The following is a 21,154-nucleotide window of genomic DNA, read 5'->3' on the forward strand; positions in this document are numbered from 1 at the left end:
ACACGCCCCGCACGGGCGCGCGCGCGCGCGCTCCCAGGCGCAGGCACGCTCCGCGGGCGCTGGGCGGAGGACCGACACACACTCTTGGGGGGGTGAGGAGGGTGAAGCGCACACGGACACAAGAGGGGTACCCCCCCACCCCGGCCGGGTTGCAGGAACCCACCACGGCTGCGCGCCAGGGGCCACCACGCGCTGCTTCTGCGCGTTGTCCCCGCACAAGCGGGAGAGCTGAGGGCCTGCACGCTCTGAGAACCTCTTCTCCACCCACCTCCGACACACACACACCTTACCTTGGGCAGCCATCTCCAGCTTTTAATCCTAGGGGAGGGCTCCATTCCCAAGTGGGTTGGCCCCCTAACACTGCTGTGCTTGGGCTCCCTACCATAGCAGCGTCCCTAGGACCCCCGGTGGATGCTGAAACGCTCCAAGAAGAAAACTCAGAGAAATGCGTACGGCAGAGGCGCAGTCTCCATAGCAATTGCCTTTTAGTGTGCCTTTATGGTTCAAAGTGCTTCCCACCAAGAATATTAAAAAAAAATCAAGCCTCTCCAGGTGTAAATGTTTCTCTAAAAAAATAATATGTCTCGCGGCTGCCTAGACTAAATAATTCCTCCGCAGTGTTTTGGAAAAGGTCTCAGGTGTATAACACACTCAGGGGCTACTCATGGTCACCTTCTGTCTCACTGCATGGAAGACTGTAATCCCACACTTCAAAATTAAATGTTTCAAGGGTTTTGTGCGGGGTTGGGGAGCCAGTGTCTGTGTGAGGGGGCAATTCTCACAAAGCAATAGCAGCAATGTGGCGGGGGGGGGGGGGGGGGGGCGAAAACCTGCATTCCTCCACAAGCTGTTCACCACAGGACACAGTGTACCCACCCTTTCTGGATACTGCAAAAAATCACGTGGATGAACTTCCTGTGTCAAGAACAATAAGAAATAAGCCAGCTGGCCAGCACGGTGAAACAGATCCTACAGGTGCCAGCAGCTCAGCAGGTGGTGTGGAGGAGGAGAAGAAGAGGGGAGCTGAGCCTGAGGTTCTTGGGGCCCAAGGGTGCTTTCTCTGTAGGGAACAGTTATTGAGCACCTACTATGTGCGGGGGTGGGGGAAATAGGGGAGAAGGAGGGGAGATCCCCAGATGCTCAGAACAGTGTTCTGGCCATGGAAGAGGCTAGCAAATTATGACTCATGTTCTGGATTTTGTATTAGTTGTGGGTGTTGAAGTTGATTACAGACACCTTCTAGGAGGTGGCTACTTTTAATTGGAAAGGTCTTCAGATTTGCCACGTGGAGGTAGTATGACTTGGTATGACTGTATCACTCAAGGTCCTTCTCTGGAGGAAAATAGAGAGCACATGCAAAGATTTTTAACTTAAAAGGCTTTAAATGAAAGGATGATTTACCAGGGTGTGGGCAGAGTTTAGGAACTCAACCAGGGCTTAGCAACAATGGGAAGAGATCATCATGCCCACACTCATAGGACTAAGGAAGGGCTAGAGTCCCAGAGAGGGGGCTTCAAATAGGGGCTGCAGATGATGAGGCAGCAGCCACTGCCAGGACCACCTTGTATAGAGGAGGCAGCAGTGGGAAGGCATACCCTGACCTCTCTCTCCTCCCACCCTCCATTCTGGAAGTACCTCCTGCTGACCAAACCCACCTGGAAGCCAGAGCTCAAGACACCCTAGCACCTAGTCCAGGAATTGGGCAGGGAGGGCAGAAAGTGGGTCCAAGGGGTGGGTGGGTGGAGGGGGGGCAAACAATGTAACCAACCAGCACAAGTGGACTTTATTTGCTCCTACAAGAGGAAGTGAGTGACTCCAGGGGTCATTTTCCTAGTCCATTTTCATCTGTTCCATTAAAGAAAGTCTCCAGGAAGAAGAGCTCTCCAGGTTGGATTCAAAGACTTTCAGTAATCCCAGAACAAACCCACTACCCTGGCTCAAGGTTTTTTAGCTGACCTGATTCAAACCACAGAGGGCTACTTACGAGGTCTTAAAAGCTGGTCCAAGGTCAGCCCAGACCATCAAGGCATCACTGGCTGGTTGCTGAGTGTATAGGCCCCAGGGCCCCAGGGGTTCAGTTTAGGACAATTTCAAAGCCAAAAGCCCCACTGTGCCCAAGACCCAGAAAGAATGGAGATATCGGTTGATCCTATGCTTTCCCCAAGAAGGGAGATCTTAAGGGGAAACACCAGCAACAGATTGGAGCACACACTAAAATACTTGAGAATTAGGCCATTCTTGAGAAAATAAGGGAACAAATCCACAAAAATGAATAAAAGTCAAGTCCTCAAAATTGTTCCACCTGAAGGAAGATAAAAGAGTCATAGACAGGTTTAAGAGTTTCTAGTTCACTCTTATTTCAGAAATGTACGATATCAATAAAATTCGAGCAAATGGAATGGGAAGAAACTCTATTGCTTTTCATTTGCTGTTATCAGTTCGATGCTGTCAGTTTTCAAATAAGGGATATGGTTTTTTAAGGTTTTATTTATTTATTTTTAGACAGAGGGGAAGGGAAGGAGAAAGAGAGTGAGAAAAACACAGATGTATGGGAGACACATCAGTTGCCTGGTTGCCTTTCGCATGCCCCAAGCTTACCCCAAACTGGAGACCTGGCCTGCAAGCCAGGCATGTGCCCCAGCTGGGAATCAAACTGGCAACCCCTTGGTTCACAGGCTAGAGCTCAACTCACTGATTCACACCAGCCAGGGCTATTTCTAAGATATCTTTACACATTCCCAGCTCTGGCTGGTGTGGCTCAGTGGATTGAGTGATGGCCTGTGAACCAAAAGAGTCGCCAGTTTGATTCCCAGTTGGGGCACATGCCTGGGTTGCAGGCTAGGTCCCCAGTTGGGGGCATGCAAGAAGCAACCACACCTTGATGTTTCTTTCCCTTTCTTTCTCCTTCCCTTCCCCTCTCTAAAAATAAAATATTAGAAAAAAATATCTTAGAAATAGAAGTTCTTAGCCCTGGCCAGTGTGGCTCAGTGGTTAGGGCATCATGCTCTATTCCAAAAGGTTAGGGGTTCAATTCCCAGTCACAGGACATATACCTAAGTTACAGGTTTGATTCTCAGTTGGGGTACATATGAGAGGCAACCAATCAATGTCTCTCTCTCTCTTTTTCTAAAATCAATAAACATATTTTTTTAAAGATTTTATTTATTTATTTATTTGTAGAGAGGAAAGGGAGGGAAATAGAGAGAGAGAGAGAGAAACATCAATGTGTGGTTGCTGGGGGTCATGGCCTGCAACCCAGGCATGTACCCTGAGTAGGAATCGAACCTGCAACACTTTGGTTCACAGCCCGCACTCAATCCACTGAACTATGCCAGCCAGATAATAAACATATTTTTAAACAAGAAATAGAAGTTCTTAAATTTAAAAAGCCATTTATGTGGATTCTTCTAAAATTTAAATAAAAATAGAAAAACACTAAGCATTGTAAGCCTCTGGGAAACTGGGTGTGGAATCTGCTCAGTAAATTGGCTGTGGCATTGGCCACTCCCTGGTCTGGAGCTCAGGCCACGTCTGTGATGTCTCCTTGAGAGCTGTCTCAAGGACGTAAGGACCTGTCTATGTGCTACCCATAGTTACTGCTGGTGTGTGTAACCATGGCAGGAGTCTAATAAATGTTTATGGAATGAATAAATGACAGTATGTGGCCAGCTCTCTATACAGATCTGGCATGTTTTTAAGAGAAACTTTAGAAAACTTTATGAAAAGACAGAAGCCAAATTTTCACTTATTCTAAACCCTGGGAAACACTACAGGGAGGTGAATAAGAACTGTGAGCTGCAAACACATGTCAACGAGCCGACGACATGCAAGAGAGGACTTCATCCCTTCAGGACTGCCTGAGCCTTGGAGGAACTGCAATGTGATTATTAGATGCTTGTTTTATTCTTTACCAGCTCCGCCTTCTAAAAAAATTTAATTTTTAGAAATATTTTGTAGCATGAGCTTCATCTATTGCCCATTAAAATTTAACCAACTAATGTGTACCAAGATCTTCTATGAATAAAGCCTTGTTTCAAAATAATATAAACTTCAAAACATCCCAGTAAGTAATATTATTGTCTTTACTTTGTGGAAGAAAACTGAGTTAAACAATTTGAGCAAGGTGCCGTATGGAGTCGATAGTGAAACGAAGTTGGTCAGACATTAGATGTTATTCTTATTTAATGGCCTGAGGCTAAAGTCAGTTAAATTATAGCTATTAAACTGAAAAGGGGGAAAAGGAAGTGCAGAATGCGTTCCCAATCTCCTAGGCAAAGAAGCAAAAGACAACCACTGATTGACATTATTTATTTTATTAGGAGCACAAATATCAAGTGGTTTAGCACCCTATGTACTAGGCATGTACCTAGCTAAAGTACAATACTCGTAAGTGTATTTTTGCTTTAAAATTTGAATCTTAAAGGTCAGAAATTTGTGCCCTTATTTTAGTGAATTATTTTGCTATTAACAATTAAATGTCTTGTGACAAAGAACACGCGAGCTTTTTAAAAGTAATCTGTACAATTTAGGCAAAATAACTACAGTCCTGAACAGGGCAAGCAATTAAACACAGTCTGCATCCTGCCTCTGAGGGTATTTTGAGGTCTGGTAGCATTGTCGTCTGGTTCCTGGGATTCTCACTTTGAAAGCCTTTCAGGCTTTCTTTTTAAATATGTATTTGAAGCTATTAATTTTTTCTTGATGCAAACAAAGGAAAGAGCCTTCTATAGAATCTTTCTGGACTCCCGCTGATCCAGGAAAGCCAACCAAATTTCTCCAGAGAGCAGCTTACAGCCTCCAGTTCTCCCAAGACCTGATGAAATCATTAAAAATCGTTAAATCATTTCCATGGAAGCAATCCATCATTAAAGAACTTTTATTAAAATGGTGTTTTGACATTTTAAAAACATGCATATGAGAAAATAATCCAAAAGCATAAAAGAATATTCAGCGAGAAGTTAGTTTCCCTGCATCCCCTGACCCAAAGTCTATGCCATCACAGTTGTCCTGATTTCCTCCCTTGTCCCCCCCAGCCAGCACTCTCTTCCCTGAGGCAATCCCCCCACCACTGTCCACGTGGAAGCCCTCCACTGCTAAGTGTGCAAACATGTTTGTTGCCATTATAGAGACTTGTATTTGTTACTTCATTTCTTTATCAGTCAACAAACATTTTAAAAAATATTTTATTTATTTTTTAGAGAGAGGGGAAGATAGGGAGAGAAACACTGATGTGTGAGAGACACCCCCAACTGGGGGCCTAATCTGAAACCCAGACATGTGCCCTGCCAGGAATCGAACCCAGCAATCTTCCCGTTCACAGGCTGGCACTGAGCCACACCAGCCAGTGGCAAGCGCTTTTTTAAAAACATGAAGGCAATTAGATTTTCAGGGCTGGGCTTCTGGGAAACAAACAGAGGGAGGTGAAAGCATAACGGGGGTGAGAGGAGCCTGACTTTGATGGGGCAGCCAGAGGCTTCTCTGAACAGGCGACCTGTAAGGCAACCGTGAGAAGGTGAGCGCAAAGTGAGTCAGGACAGACAGAGTCTCAGTAGTCGGAAAAGCCCAGGGGAAGGGAAAAGGTTTGCTGTAGGGGAAACAAAATGGTCAGTGTGATGAGAGAGGGGAGGTTGGTAGGCGTGAGAGACAGGTAGTCTTTTCAGCCAGGATAAGCATTTGGATTTTATTCCAAGTGCCACTGAAAGCCTTGAAAAGTTTTAATAAGGAAGGTGAAATGTGCAGTTTACTTGCTGTGGCTGGGTGGCTGGGGTGGTGGGAGTGTCATCCTGGCAAAGCATCATCCTGATGTGCGAAGATTTTGGGTTCCATCCCCAGTCAGGGCACATATGAGAAGCAACCAATGAATTCATGAATAAGTGGAACAATAAATCTCTCTCTCCATTTCTCACCGCCCCTTCCTCTCTCTCTCAAAAAGTCAATCAATAATTTTTTAAAGCCTGGTTTGCTTTTCTAAAAGCTCACATGGTTCCAAACCTGACCACTGCTCACATGTATCTCTGATACATGGCTCCAAACCTGACCACTGCCTTCCGTGCCACCCCACATGCCCTTTTACAAGTGTGGCTTTGCCACTTCTCCATCCTATTTTCCCTCCTATTGAATGTGGCAGGCCCTGTGACATTTTAAATCAATAGAATGTAGCAGAAGTGACAGTGGCATTGTACAACTTATGATTTTGGACCATGAAAGGCCTTGCTATTTTCTTTCTTACTTTCTGGAGCCCTGTAGAAAGAAGTCTGGGCTAGCCTGCTGGAGAGGCCTCCATGGACAGAGAGGCTCTGGAGGACGCTGAGCACAAGAGGAAAAAGATCCCAACATGTGAGTCATCCCAGCTGAGGGGCAGACATGTGAGTGACACCATCTTGGGTTCTTCAGCTCAGATTGCAGCCATATGAGGCCAGTGCAGCCCACACCACGTGGAACACAGACTTGTGGTTCCACTGACCCAGCCCACAGAGTCGTGAACTAATAAAATGTCTGTTTCTTAAAGCTGTTAAGATCTGGGGTGTTTTTTTTGTTTTTTGTTTTTTTTTTTTACACAGCAGTAGATAACTGATGCACATACTCCGGCCAAAGGGCAGAAAATGTATTGTAAATTTAAGGTGGAAGCAGAAAATAACAGTTAGGAGATCACTGTCCTAGTCCAACAGAGAAATGAGTGAAGAGATGGACATGGAGGGGAGTGGATAGATTTGATATAAGTTGTGGAGGTAGAATAGATAGGTTTTATTACAGCTCTTTAACATGGATGGTCAGGGGAAGGACTTCTTCCAGGCATTTGGTCTGAGCAACCAGATTTGTGGTAATGCCATTTATTGAAATAAGACCCAGGTAGGAACAGGACTGGGGTGGGAGGTGACTCAAGGTCCTTGATTTCTAACATTCTAGTTACTGCATATTGCCACATAATCATTTTTTCCAATCACAAGCCACAAATGAACTAAAGGTGACATTTTAATTACCCAAGAAAAGTCTCAGACTACTGAGATGGAATTGCTATATAAGGACTTCTATTAAAAACAAATTTTTTATGTATATGGATTTTAAAGGACAACTTCTGACATAATATAAATGGTGACATGAATGAGAGCAGAAAATTCTTGATAATAGTGGGGTGGGGACTGGGTGGAGATGAGCAAAGCAGGGTAGGGCTGAGAAGAACATTTTAAATAGTGTATACAAGCCCTGGCTGGCGTAGCTCAGTGGATGGAGTGCGGGCTGGGAACCAAAGTGTCCCAGGTTCAATCCCCAGCCAGGGTACATGCATGGGTTGCAGGCCATAACCCCCAGCAACCACACATTGATGTTTCTCACTCTCTCTATCTCTCTCCCTTCCCTCTCTAAAAATAAATCAAAAAATTATTTAAAAAAACAAATAGTGTATACAATAAAAATAAAGTAAAAAAAAAAGAATCTGCCCTGTCCAGGTGGCTCAGTTGGTTGGAGCATCATCCTGATGTGCCAAGGTTTCAGGTTCTATCCCCAGTCAGGGCACATCCAAGAGGCAACCAATGAATGTATAAGTAATAAAACAATGTTTCTCTCTCTTTCTCTCCCCCTTCCTTTGTCTCCCTAAAAATATCAATAAATAAAAAAATTTTTTAAAGTTCCGCATGTCTGTAAATCACTTTGGACTTGGCAACCCCTACTTTGTCTGGGAGAGTTATACCAACTTATACATTCAATAATACAAGACAGAAGATTCCCCAGAACAAATTACTATATTAAAAATTCACTAGAATGAAATCCAGGAACTGTCTTTATACACATCACTCACTTAACGTTACCAGCAAAAGTGGTAACGTTTTTGGTAGGGCAGACACGGTCAGGCAGCTACTTACCAGCCATTCACACTTCTCCCTTGCCTGCTTCTCAAACTAGAAATGGGAAAAGTCAGATACTCAAACTTTGAGACTCCTCTATGTCTGGTCAGCAAGATATAAGGAGGAATCCTGCCGGGGAACTTCTGGGAAAAAGTTTGTTTCCCGGTAGAAGAGGCCAATGAATCAGAAGAGCTTCCCGATACCGCCCTTTGCCACTTCAAACACATGGTGCCTGGAGGTAAAAAGCCATCTAGCAGCCCTGAAGTAACAGGCCTCAGGCCAAAAGCCTGTCATACAGCTGGCGGAGTACAAAGAGGGACAGGACCTGGATTGCTGAACTGTTATATTCAAACCTGAAAATGCCTACTTCCAGACTTTTTATTTCACGAGAAAATTAGTAGTCCAATCCTTCCACCAGTGCTTTCCTGTCCTGTTCTGTCATGGCGCACGTAGGAAAGGAGTCGTGTGCCACGCTGACATAGATGGACAAGCTGCCTTCAGGCAGAGGTGGCCGTCAGAGACTTTGGCCACCTTAGGCCCTGCCTGAGTGCCCCAATGGCTGAGGGCATCAATTACTTGGCCATATCTATAACCGATTTACGCCACCCAAGTGGTGAGGGCAAATTAATCGGGAAGTTCTGCTTAAGCCACTGAAGGGAGGGTGTTCTGAACTTTGCAGTACAACATATCCTAACTGAAACAATGTATATCTTTTATGAGTGGAGGGAAGGAATGATGGAGGGAGGGGGAATGGATGGATGGATAGATAGATGGATAATCCTGGCAAAGGCTATTTTGTAATAACACAGGAGACAATGGAGGTTTCACATAAAAGGGAACTTGTTTTTGCTTCTTTCAATACTTCTCATTTCATTCTTCTCTCTTCATGAAAACTGGCTTTCTGTGCTTTTCAAACAGATGGCAGGAGATGGCTGTCCCACCGGCCTTGTCCCAGTGATAGTGGGCCCAGGCTCATGAACTAAGCTCCGTAGTAGGTTCAAACCAAGCACCAAAATTAACTAGCTGTGTGATCTGGACCAAGTTACTTAACCTCTCAGTGCCTCAATTTCCTCATCTCTAAACTGGTGATAATGTTATATACTTTGAAGGGATTGTGGGAAAATTAAATCCATTAAACTATGTAAAAATAATTTAAAACAATAAGCACAGTATTTGCTATTATTTTTTACTTTAAACAAAGATTTATTTATTTATTTTTAGACAAGGGGTAAGGGAAGGAGAAAGAGAAGGAGAGAAACATCAGTGTGTGGTTGCCTTTCACGTGCCCCCTACTGGGGACCGGGCCCGCAACCCAGGCACGTGCCCTGACTGGTAATCAAACTGGTGACCTTTGGTTCACAGTCCAGTGCTCAATCCACTGAGCCACACCAGCCAAGGCATATTATATTTTATTGATTATGTTATTACAGTTGTCCTGATTTTTCCTTCTTTGCCCCCCTCCACCCAGCAGCCCCCTCAGGCAATTTCCCCACCATTGTTCATGTGCCATGGGTCATACATATAAGTTCTTCAGCTACTCCATTTCCTATACTGTACTTGACATCCCCAAGTCTATTCTGTAATTACCTATTTGTACTTCTTAATCCCCTCATCTCTTCACCCATTCTCCCCCTTCCTCCCTCCCATCTGGCAACCTTCCAGTAATTAACTTCTTTTCTCATGCTCTTAAGAGTTTCTATTTATCTTTAACCTCTGGACTTGTAGAAATGATGTGTCTTGCAGTGGGCCTTTTCACATCCATCATAATTGGAACTCTATGCTTCCTGGACTTGCATGTCTATTTCCTTCACCAAATTAAGGAAGTTTTCTTTCACTTTTTTTTTCAGATAGGTTTCCAATTTCTTGCTCTTTCTCTTCTCTTTCTGGCACCCCTATGAGGAGAATGTTGGACCTCTTAAAATTGTCCCAGATGCTGCCTATACTGTCCTCATTTTTAGATTCTTTTTTCTTCTTATTGCTCTGCATGGTTGTTTTTTGCTCCCTTATGTTCCAAATCATTGATGTTATTCTTGGCTTCATCCATTCTACTGTTCTTTCCCTGTAAATTGTTCTTTATTTTAATTAGCATACCCTTCATTTCTGACTGGGTCTTTTTTATGCGGCTGAGGTCCTCACTAATTCCTCGAGCATCCTTATAACCCGTGTTTTGAACTCTGCATCTGATAGATTGCTTATCTCCACTTTGTTTAGCTCTTTTTCTGGAGTTTTGTTTTGTTCTTTCATTTGGGCCATGTTCCTGTCTCCTCATTTTGGCAGACACCCTGTGTTTGTTTCTATGTATTAGGTAAAGCTGATTTGAGTCCGTGTTTTGGTAGTGTGGCCTAATGTAGTAGGTGTCCTGTAGGGTCCAGTGGCACAGCCTCCCCTATCACTCAAGCTGGGTAGGTGTTCAAGGTGCAGCCCCCATGCAGGCTGAGTACACCCTCCTCTTGTAGTTGAGCCTTGGTCACTATTGGCAGATCAATGGGAGGGATTTCCATTTTACCCAGGTCAGTCAGCTGCAAGGACTGGCTATAATTACTGATCACCAAACTCCACCCTCCGTGGAGGCTCAGCTGTGCAGGGGCAGGGTGCTGATGCTCTGAAGTGGTCTGTAGCTGTCCACTGGGTGTGCTGGTCCTAGGGTTTCCCATGTAGTGCAGGCAAAGGTCAGTCCCTGCCTGTGTTTTGCCCAGGGCACCCTGCATGAACTGTAAAACAATTTGAGATGGCTGCTACTAGTGCTGGGTTTGGAGATTCCCAGGTGAAACTAAACTGTGATTCTAATCTGGCTGCAGCTAGGGTTCACTGAAGCCAGCTGTTGCTTGTTTGATAGGATTTAGGAGACAAGACCAGCCATTGTTATGGAAAAGAAGCTTGGGTGGGCCCATAAATTGGGTGGGTTAGAGCCCCTGTGGATCTCCAAGGGTGAGTCACACAGTGTTAGCCAGACTGATGGAATCTCAGATATGACACCAGCCTACCGGCTCTATGGGGAGAGAGCTCAGCAAAGGGAAAGCTGTCTTTGCTCACCCTGATGTCAGATACTTCAGTCTCTCTCTGTGTGCCACTGATGCCCTTCAAGCTGCCATTGTGGTGCTAGAGCTCAGAGGGAGCCAGTGTGAGTAGGTGAGTCCACGTGTGCACTAAGAGGAATTGCCTAGAGCTCCAGCAGCCTGTTCCACTGATTGAATCCCCACTGGGTTTTGTGGCCAGAAGTTGTGGGGACTTCCTAGCTCTGGAATCCTGGGCTGGGGGGGGCCTGGTGTGGGTCTGGGACTCCTCCCTCCTGAGATATCCCTCCTGAATTTTGATCCATGTGGGTGTGAGGACAGCCCATTCTGAGTCCATCCCCCTCCTACCAGTCTGGATGAATATAGTTTCTTCAATTCTGTAGTTGTCAGACTTCCATTCAACTCAATTTTGTGGTTGTCAGATTTCCATACAACTCGATTTCTGATGTTCCCGAATGATGGTTGTTCTATATTTTAGTTGTAATTTTGATTTGGTTGTGTGAAGAGATGAGCCATGTCTGGTATTACCTATTATTATCTTTGATTCCCAGGCAAGAAATTCTGATTGGCTGAGTTTGGGCCAGCGGTCCATTACTGGCCTAATTTCTTCCCTAATCATACTTTACATAGCACCACATACTGTTACTCCCTCAGAGGATTTACTCAGCTGTAATTTAATAATTGACTGAGAACTGTATTCACCACTAGGACCACCCCCCTTTGCTCACCATTCTATCTATCCTTAATGCCTAGCACAGTGGTCCAACTTTCCATGAAGCACAATTCTAGGGCACATCATTACATTGTATTCTATGTCTAATATGACTGGGGGTGCAGTTGGTGGCTACAGAGGTCTACTCTTATGAGTGGGGAGACAGTTCTTAACAAAGGGGAATAAACTTAAGAGAAACCTCCAAATGTATCCACATGTGCTTCAGACACATACCACGTATACTGGGCTCTGAATAATTTCATGTGTCTTCTCATTCTGGGATCCCAGCTGAAGGAGCAGCCATTCTTTGGCCATGCTACTCTTGTGGCAGAAGGGACGAGCTCAAGGCAGTTGGAAGAAGCATTAAAGCACACAACATATTTAAAGCTTCAGTTCCAGCATGGTCCAGGCAAGCCACACAGTCCCAAAGCAGTGGGGCAGAGAAGTCTATGCCACTATAGGAAAAGATGGCAAAGGTGGGAAGGGAACACAAAGTTGTAAGTGAATAGTGAGTCTACCACATAGATCTACTGCAATCAGTTCCAAACCAAAATCCCCAAATTTTCATGGGGCCTGACCAACTAATTCTGAACTGTTTATGGAGTGGCGGAGGGCTAAGAATAATTGAGATCCTTATGAATATGAAAAAGAAGTAAGTAAGGGTAGGACTTTCATGATCAGAAGATTTAATACAAAAGCACAGATTTTCAGACAGTATGGTACTAGCGCAGGAACATGCAAATAGGACAAAATAGAGAACCTAAACAGACCCGTACACACATGCAGTGGCTCTGGCATTGCAAACAAGGAGAGAAACAAAGTTCAGATGCAATGTAGACTTAATGTGAAAGGCACAACTTTTAAACTTTAGAAAAGAATACTGAAAAATATTTTTACATCCTCAGGGTCGGGAAAGATTTCTCAAAACACATAAAACAGGGTAAAAAAGAAAATAAGAATAGTTATCCAATGTTAAAAAAGCTTGATCACACTGGCGAGTGGGGGAATACAAGTCACAACCACAATGTGAAATTATTTCACATCCCCCCATACGAGAAAAACCGAGCACTGGTGAAGATGTGGACCAAGGGGCCTTGCTTACACTGCTGATGGGGATGGAAATTGTTATAACCAGTCTAGAAAACAATTTGCCTTTTAGGCAAATTTGAACACCTGCATACCTTGAGACCCAACAACTTCACTTGTACACATATTCTTAAAAACTCTTGCACACATGCATTAGGAGAAATATTTAAGAATGTCCATAGCAACATTTTTGCAATAGCAAAATTTTCGGAAGAAAATTTTTTCCAAAAAACTGGAGCCAAACCAATGTCCAAAAGTAGACTGGAAAAATTGTGGCATCTTCCCACAATGAAATATTGTATAGCAGAGAAATTGAAAAGCTGAATCTCAGAAACAGGATGCTGAGTGAAAAGGCGAGTTGCCTCGGGGTCACATGGAATGATTCCATCTACAAAAAGTTCAAAACCAGGCAAAACGGAACCATGTCGTGTTTAAGGGTACTAAATTTACCCATGGTAAAATTATTACCACAAATTTCAGGATGGTGGTTTCCCCCGGAGGAGGAGAATATGGTCATGGAAGGGTGCGTGGAAGATTTCTTGAGTAGAAGCCTTAGCAAGGCCAGTGTTAGGGAGTGGCAGGGACAGGAGTCAGAACGGGGGGCCGAAGGAGGATCTGAAGCTACCAATGTGAAAGATAGCTAGTACAGTGAACTTATTAAAGAAATGTTGCTGGAATTGGAGGAGATTATATTCTCTCAGAGCAGTTAAAGTTATTGGCAGAGCAGACTTCTTTCTCATGAGGCCAAAGGAGAGGCTGGTGAGGTGGATTTATGAGGCTGACTGTGATTGAGCTGAGCGGAGGGAACAGCAGGCTGGGAGCCCTTCACACGTAGAGGGAGGCTTAGGAGTCTCCTTTCATTAGTTGCCCAGAAACTGTGTGCCCACTTGGAGATAAGTAAGCAAGATCTCCAAGCAGCTCTCATGCGCTGCTTGCTTTGGCATTCATGAGGTCCCCTGCCAGGAATCCTCATTCATCAAAGTCTGGGAACAAATGCAGGCCAGTCAGCTCCCAGCAGCACTCACATATCTTACAGGCTGGCTTCAGCATTCTGTTCCTTTCAGCAGAATTAATGAGTGATTGCTCTGACTGCCCATAAATGTAACTTAAAACTCCACCTCATTGGGGCTTTATGATGATGTTATAAAAGCCTCCCTCAGGAATAAAGCACTCTGGATCTTTGAAAGTTTATTTAGGGGACTGGCTAGAAAGATTCTCTAATATGGAAAAAGTATAACAAGAAATGATCTGACTGAAAGGTCATGCATACATATCTTGACTTCAGGGTTTCACCTAGAACTCTGTGGAGACCTGCCTGCAGAGAAATTCAGAGGTACGAATAGGCCGGGGAAGGAAATGTCTTTTCCTAATAGCTGTAGATGGGGGTGTGACAGGGATGGGGAAACAAATCTGAAGAAGGCCAAAGGACACTCAGAAGAGAGGTTCCACACTCTTCCAAGGAAAACTGCGGCTCTGACCAGAGGGTAGGAGGGGAGTTCAGAAGCACTTAACCTTCCCTGGTATGTGTAGGGGCTTTTATTTCCTCCGCCTAATGCTCCCTGAAGGAGAGAGGGAGACAAATATCTTAAAAAGGAGGAGATCATCATGTTTCTTCCCCCCCGGAAAACCAGGCCTATTTCAGAGGGGATAAGAAAAATAAGGTTCAAAATAAGCTTGTCCCAAACCTCAGATAAGACTGAAGCTCCACTCTAGCGTGCCAGCTCTGTGTTTGGAGAGCAGATAACCAGTCCTGCTTCTTGAAAAAGGCTGAATGAGGTCCCATTCATTCATATATTCACTCAATAATAATTTATTGAGTGCTCACTGTGTTCAGGAACTCTTCAAGATACTGAAGAAGTAACTGAAAAACAGACAAAAAGAGAAGGAAATGGTACGTTAGGTGCGCTTTTATGTAGAAGTCAGGAAGGCCCAAAGATTTTGCCGGTTTCATATGCATGGTTTCATCAAGTTGTTTGGAATAAAGTCGTCATTTTTCCCTCTCCAGTTCTCTGGATCATTCAGCATTGTCCACTTCCATTGCGCATCCACGGTTAAGTGAACAACGGGTACATTAAAATGTCCACTTGGTCAGGGGTTGAGAGACAGTTTTTCCTCCCAATCCCCCTTTCCCTCTTATAAACCTCCTGGCAACCCTGCCCGGAAAACTCCACCCCACCGCATCCCCCCTTCCTCCCACTCTGCAAAGGTGACCTCTCTGGGCAGCCGGTGGCCAGCATGAAAGGGGCAGGGGCCCCCAGCCCGGAGTGGGCTGCAGACTAAGGCCTCAGGACCCCACCTGCCCTGGCCCCTACCACGCCCCGCGCGGGCCGCTGTGGGGCGCTGCGGTCCCAGTCTAGGAGCGGCGGCGTGGTGGGCGGGGCGGGGCGGAGGGCTGCGGGCGGGCGTCAGGCTCGGCCACAGGTAACTTGAGGGAGTGGGGAGCGCAGCCTGGAGAGCGGCGGCTGGAGGCAGCGGCGCTGGGCGGCGCCGAGGCCCAGGGGCCGCGGGAGCCAGCAGAGCCCGTCCCCAACTTCTCCCTTCACCCCAGCCCTGTCCCTGGCATCCGTTCCTGCAGTGGGGCCGTCCAGCGCGGGAGAAAAAGGTACAGTGCAATCGAGAGCATGCGCCCCGACTCCCGGGACCTCTGATCTGGGGAGGTTGAGGTGGGGATAGGAGTGCTGCTCCTGCGGCGTCCCAGATCGCTGTCTGCTTGAGGATTAGACTCGGAGCTCCTTGCCTCTTTCCTGCGGCCTCTGGGAAAACCAGGGCCGGAGGGGTCTTCCTGGGACACCTTCCTTACCGCTTTGCTTCGGTTACCTCCCTACCTCCCTAGAATATAGAACTGGGGGGGGGGGGGGGGGGCGGCAGAGAACTTTCTCGTTTTTGCTCGTGCCCCTCCTTTCCCTCCAATGAGTTCAAAGAGTTTGAAGGTGGTGGTGGTGAAATTGATGCTGTTTGCAGTCGCAAAGGAGGGTCACCTCTCGTCGCCTGGCGCTCCCTGCTGTCCCCAGGCCTTGGGGCTGGCCTCAGTGACCGGGCTCCACTTGGACGCACCAGCATTCTGCCTCCCTTCGTTTCACAGAGGGGTGCTGGCGCTGGAGGGTGGGGGTGCGCTCCTGTCCCAGAAGGACCCACTCTGGCCGGAATTAAACTTTGTAGAGTTAGCAAGTGGCATCTCCCGGCCGAGGAAATCATCACGTTGTTTGGTTTGAGTTCAGATGCAGGCTTACGGATTCGTGTTTTGGGGATTTCAGTGGTGCTTCCGGTAGATTGGGGGGTGGGAGGGGAAGTGGAGCTACGACCGGAGAGGGGCTTCCCTTTCATAAAGCTGGTCGAGAACCTTTTTCCTGAGGCTCAGTGAGGGGTTCAAGTAGTGCTTAAGAGATCCGCTTTGGGGCATGAGATCGAGTCCTGATGCTGCCATTTGTTCTGAATGTGACTTTGGAAACCCCACTTATTTGAACCTTAGGTTTTAGAACTGTACATTGGGCGTATTGTGCATAACCTGATAGTATTGTGGAAATGAAAGATGCAAGTAAAACGCTTTCCATAGTCCTCTTGAATGTTAGGCATCCTTTCTTTGAACCAGTTGGCTGATGATACTCATTCATGTTTAGGAAATGTTAGTGGGAAGAACTTGGGCAACAAAGACAGATACACCTGGGTCCATCATGGTCCCACACTGTACTGATTGCCCCTGAGGGGAGGTCTCCCAGCTTTAAGATAGCAATAGAAACCTATTTTTCTTACCCTTAGGAGGTGCAACTATGCATGTTTAGCTTCTATCATTTCTCGCAGGAGTTGTTGTTGTTATTATTTTTTAAGTAAGGCTGTAAATGAAAATCAGAAGAGTTTTTTTGTCCTCAGGGTCTTAAGTGGGGAAGGGAGAGTAGGAGAAGTTGAAGAAGAATGAAAGAGACCAAAAAAGCTAGTTGCATACTGTTTGAGAAGTATAAATCAAGAGTGATAAAGAAATGCTAATTTGTTAACTGCTTGTTTGTGGTTGGTGGCACCCAAAAGTAATTGTAATTTTCCACTTAAACTCATCACCCTCTCTAGAGCCTGTCCAGATAAGCATATACTCAAGTAAAGGCAGATGGGTTTTGAGTAAACTCAGTTTAGAGATAAGACACACTTCCAACTTCCAAGGCCCTTCTGTTTGGGAATTCTGGTGCTGCCACTGTGAAATATAGAAGGTCTGCCCAGAACGTATCCAGCCATGTAATATAAAAAATAGAGACATTTATTGAAGAAGATACAAAATATAAGAAACATTGTACATGGGACAATGGTTCCTCAGTCCCCTTCAAAGTAGGCACGTTGGAACCTCACACAGTTCTCCCAATCACCATCAGCTGCTCTGTCATATTTTCCTGAATCTCATTGATGGTCTGAAATCTCTTCCCTTTCAAAGGTGATTTTGGTTTTAGGAAAAGCTAGAAGTCTCATGGCACCAAATCTGGGCTGTAGGGCGGTTAAGTCACATGGGTGATTTGATGTTTCACCAAAAAACTCTGCATGATACATGAGTGGGTACATTGTTGTGATGAAGCTGCCAATCATCAGTTACCCATAGCTGTGCCTTCTGAATCATCCAAATAGTTTCACAGAGGAATGTTCAAACTTAATGCAACATTTGATGCAGATTCATTGCTCTACTCACTCAGTCATTTACAGTGTGACAGCCACATAAGTACACATGCTCACTCACCTGTGTCTCCTGCCCCCACTGACTAGTACAGTGAAGTCATCATTGTTCATGCATGTGCATTCCAGTCCACTCTCCTTGGCTGCCAGGTTACGTCGATGTCACACAAACCATTCTCATTATATTAATGATGGCTAGACTTTTTCAGGACAGGCTTGTACATTCAGAAAGTATAAAACTTAGAGGTACAACTTAGAGAATAAGAGCGGAACACACACCCAAGTACCCATCACCCACCTGCAGACCTGGAGTGTCCCCAGGTCTTTGGAGCCCCCTTGACTCCTTCCCAAGGCATCCACTCACTTCTCCCCCAAGGAACCATTAGTCTGGATTTGTGTAAACTTTCCTCTTGCTTTTTACATTTAATATCTGATATGTGTTGACCCCAAGAAAGAAGATAACTACCAAGGACTCCTGGCAGCTAACTGGTCTCAAATTTAAAAACAGCCTAGCAGCCATTCCTAAACAGTGGCTTCTGTCACAAAGCCATACTTCAGGGAGAAGCCTACACTAAACTGCTTGCCTTCTGCATGGAGCTGCCTGCCTGCAGTGTATTCCTGCCATCTGAACCAGCTCTTATAAAGGAGTACTTGGAATTCTGTTTCAACCAATAGGGCTGAGGCTTTCCCTGTCCAATCAGAGCTGTGTAGCTATAGTCCTATTAGCATCTTCATTGACCAATCAGAGAAGTTTTATTTTAACCAACCAAAACAGTGCTTTTTTGGCCCAATAAAACTGTGAGGATTTAGAGCCCTCATTTTCATGAGGATGGCTCAGTCAGGTTACCAGGGAGAGGACTTCTTTCTACACGAGTTATCTCCCCTCTGGCTCTGTGTGCACTATCCTTTTCCATTTAAGATTAAAGACTGCCATTTAACTGAGCTGGAGCTGAAGTGGAAACATGGAAGGTATCTCAGCATAGCAGGGTACAGCTGTCTAGCCAGAGAGGGGCCTCCTCCCAGGCCCACCTCACAACTGTGCTGTTCCACAGCAGTTCCACTTTATAACTGAAGTAGCGTGATTGAGCTCACAGCTGTGCTGTACCACAGTTGAGTTGTTTGCAATGAGTAAAGTTTGCCTCTTCACAGCACCCCAAATTTGAAACACCTGAAAGTGGGGATTTCTGTTGAATTTGTTCTAACAACTATCCGTTGACATACAAAAACCTCTGGGGGAGGGAAGTTTCCAAGCAAGAATTTACACAATAACCTGGAGCAGTTTTATAGAACTTAAAAGCAATACATTAAGAGTAAGATGCAAACCACAAAAAAGCTGACGGGGCAGTCTCTCTCCCAAGTGCTCCCCCGCCCCATTCCTGGACACAGGTGGGTGTGTTCTGTCTGTGTAGAGGAGGCAAGTCTCTTCTAACATAGCTCGGAGGCTGTAATTTTAAAGGCTTTGCTTGAGTACCTAGGAATTAGAAAAACAGTAATTTGCGTGCATGTGTTTTAGAAGTTTTTTTTAAAAATACAAATTATCCAGGGGACACTGTATGGGATTGGAAAGATTAAGCTGATTGAGAGTGAACTTTAAAAATGGTCTTAACCTAAATTCTTCTTTTTCTGATTATGATGTTTGTGTTTCGGACTTTGTTTTAAGTTGAAGCAGAGACTCCTAAATTTGGTTCACGGTGCCCTTAGTATCTCAGTAGTGTTTTCATGCCTTAGTATAAGTAGTAGTTAGGTGCAAACCAATGTAATAAGTGTTTGTGTCCAAACAACGTAGAAAGTGTTTGAAAAAATAATACATGTAACTGGAAGAAAAATATTTTTAATCTCATTCTTTTTTTAAAAATATACCTTCTTTTTTTTTTAAAGATTTTATTTATTTATTTCTAGAGAGGGAAGGGAGGGAGAGAGAGAGGGAGAGAGACATCAATGTGCGGTTGCTGGGGGTTATGGCCTGCAACCCAGGAATGTACCCTGGCTGGGAATTGAACCTGGGACACTTTGGTTCCCAGCCTGCACTCAATCCACTGAGCTACGCCAGCCAGGGCTAATCTCATTCTTAAATAACCACAATTACCAACAGGATATGAGTGCCTGTACTATTTCTCAAATCTTGGGACCAGCTCGGATCCCACCGCTCTCATTTCCTGGCCCACGTTAATTTTTCTGCAGCACTTGCTTTTTACTGCAGCAACCATGGAAAACCCGAACTCTGCGAAGATATGATGCCATTGATGGGAGTGTCATGGGGTCTCATGTGGAGGCTGTGAACTCCTTCCAGTCTTTAAGTTCAGCAGTGCCCACCGTGTTAAGTATACTATGTGTGTTTCTCTTGAAATGTTTAAAGAGCCTAAGTTGCTACAGCACCCAGAGAACTGGTATACAGTTTGGGAATTGTTGGTCTAAGGCGAAACCCCCTTCTGGGGAGAGAGCAGGTGTTAAGGAAAAGGTCTGCTTTAGCCCCAGGCTAAACCTCTGTGTGGAGTGTGCCATCTTGGTTTTCTCATCTATATGAAACAGAATGGCTAAAGCCTCCCTGTAGAGTCATTAAGAGGAATAAATTAGATAATGTATATAAAAGCATCTATAAAGGGCCTGCACTATAGCAGTCTCAATTTCAAGAAATGGTAGCTTTTTTATGGTGGTTAAATAGTACTAACTAAATGCCGAGTATTATGTATACCTCATTGTACCTATTTAAGAAGGTACAGTGCCTGAAATCTCAGGTTCAGCACATAAATTATGAAGTAGTTCACATTATAAAATGATTTCTCATTTTCAAACAGCAGACTTCTGATGTAGCGCTGTGGCACTGGCTGACTTTTCCCACCATATCGCAGTGCTCATTCTCACTCACCTGTATGCGCGCTGGTTTGGGGGGAGGCCAGAATTGGTAGCAGAGAAGGCCTGAACCTGGCCTGCGGACTGCTGATTTCAGGAGGAAGGTACTTTGTTTTATGTCTTGGGAAGTTTGGACACGGGTTACAGGCCTGAAAGTGTTTCGAATAGGATTTAATATCTGCATATTCTTACAGCATAGAGAGGCGGATAATCTTTGCTGGTGAAACAGTTCTGTTAAACAGCAGAGTATCACATGGTATTTCCTATCAATAGGTGGTACTTGTTAATCCTCCATGGAGAGGCTAACTTGAATAACAGTGGCTGTCATGGTGCCTTTTAGAAAACATGTACTTTTCCTCCCTTTGTCCCGACCTAGTGATACTTGAACAATTTGTGAGAATCCACTCAGTCCTGATGTTTCCCTAGTGTAGTTGTTGCTTTCTACTGTGGCTTTCTTCTGTCATTGATGTTTGGGAAACCTGTACAGAACCACAGGTGGTGCTTCCAAGTTGAAATAAATATGGGTGGATACAAGTTTATCTTGTTTGCTTTAGTTCCTAATGTTGGTTCTTTTTCCATCTATGAAAATTGAATATTTGTGTGGGACAGAGAAACTATGTGATTTGTGTTAACAAATTGTTTCCTTTTCTCCATTTGATGCCTGTAGTTAAATTATCAGCATTATTTTTATTTAATATATAGCTTCTTTTTTAAAAAATAAGAATCTCAAATCTTTCTGTGGTTTAGACCGATTATATCTAATTTCCAACATCTTATGGGTGTAGGGTAAAACGTAGAAAACTACAGTGGAGATAATAAAATCTGGGTTAGAATGAATTATTTCCCCCTTTTTGTCTGCTACCCTTTTAACCTAAAAAATTGACAAAGTTCGAACATCCATTTAACTATTAGAATCTGATATTTTAGACACCAAGTACTTTGGGAAATGCTTGGCTCAGTATTTTCATATAAAACTAGGAAAGCATGTGTAAGGATCAAACCAT

The 21,154-nt window shown here is 44.7% G+C and overlaps 1 protein-coding gene across 3 annotated transcripts in view; it reads left to right on the forward strand.

Annotated features, from left to right (window-relative positions):
• Positions 1-15,052: 15,052 nt before the first annotated feature.
• ANKRD6 (ankyrin repeat domain 6) overlaps positions 15,053-21,154 on the forward strand; it is a 174,045-nt gene continuing 167,943 nt past the window's right edge. For 2 of the 3 annotated variants that reach the window (XM_028510483.2, XM_028510485.2), the window contains exon 1: positions 15,054-15,255. The gene's annotated coding sequence lies outside the window, so the exon portion shown is untranslated. Of the gene's footprint in view, positions 15,256-21,154 lie in introns of all 3 variants that reach the window. The other variant, XM_036024466.1, reaches the window with a different exon arrangement.

This window comes from Phyllostomus discolor, chromosome 4 (genome assembly GCF_004126475.2).
Source record: "Phyllostomus discolor isolate MPI-MPIP mPhyDis1 chromosome 4, mPhyDis1.pri.v3, whole genome shotgun sequence".
NCBI classification, from domain to species: Eukaryota; Metazoa; Chordata; class Mammalia; order Chiroptera; family Phyllostomidae; genus Phyllostomus; species Phyllostomus discolor.